At 33.0% G+C, this 885-nt stretch overlaps 1 protein-coding gene across 1 annotated transcript in view; it reads right to left on the bottom strand.

The window, feature by feature from the left end:
- The window catches only part of LOC119592664 (ras-related protein Rab-18-like), a 5,874-nt gene continuing 4,989 nt past the window's right edge, over positions 1-885 (bottom strand). The window contains exon 6 of the mRNA XM_037941577.1: positions 1-447. The gene's annotated coding sequence lies outside the window, so the exon portion shown is untranslated. The remainder of the gene's footprint in view (positions 448-885) is intronic.

Raw genomic sequence — 885 nt, 5'->3', positions numbered from 1 at the left:
CAGAAATAATTCCATGTGTAAACACATGCTGAAAGACCTTAACTTACAGAGGAAACACACTTTAACAAATCCTAATGACTTTAAGGATTAACATATCTGTGCACATTTTTTCTACATTCTTATTCATAATTAGCTTGAAAAGAAAATATGAACCCTACTGCTATGGAGTAAACAAATTGTTCCATGTTCTGCAAATGTCTATTCACTACTTAATTTGATTCTTCCTTCCATTCACTAACACATACACAAAATTAATCTGTTAACTAGTAAATTAGCAATCTCTCCTTATCGGCAAGACATCAAGCAGAACAGGACTGAATGACTACTAACAGTAAAGCGTATAAAAGCTAATCACAATCTTTTTCCTTAAAGGAGTATCCTGTCAGCTTCATTGGTCTTTCTGCTGCAAGAGGTCATATTAAGTGACCGCTTGTCCAGGCACCTAAGCTGGGAATTAAAAAGCTCAGGTTAAGAAAAGTTGTCTCATATTATCACCTTTGTAAGGCATGCAGTCAATGCTGAATTCACTTAGTACTCAGTTTATGATAAGGCTGAGCTCAACCTTACTTTGCACCAAGCAATCACTGCAGTAAAATTAAAATTTGCCTTTACACTTGCAAAACATAATAATGTTATGACTGGCCTTTACATCTATAATATATAAATCAAAGAAACTTGTTACATTTGATGAACCACTCAGTAAAATTCCTTTTTTTTTTGTTACTAATACATATCCATGGAGGCTTCTGTTTATAGTCCAAATAAACATAAAAGGGCCAACAAGACACATCACATCTGATACATATTTCAACCTATTTCAATATAAACAAATTATAATTCTTTCATGTAGTTTCTAAAGACTGTTAAGAAGTCCTAAAATGTCTG

The sequence above is a fragment of the Penaeus monodon genome, chromosome 30 (genome assembly GCF_015228065.2).
Source record: "Penaeus monodon isolate SGIC_2016 chromosome 30, NSTDA_Pmon_1, whole genome shotgun sequence".
NCBI lineage: Eukaryota > Metazoa > Arthropoda > Malacostraca > Decapoda > Penaeidae > Penaeus > Penaeus monodon.
Note: the sequence above shows the minus strand (reverse complement) of the source record. Positions and strands in the feature narration are given on the sequence as shown.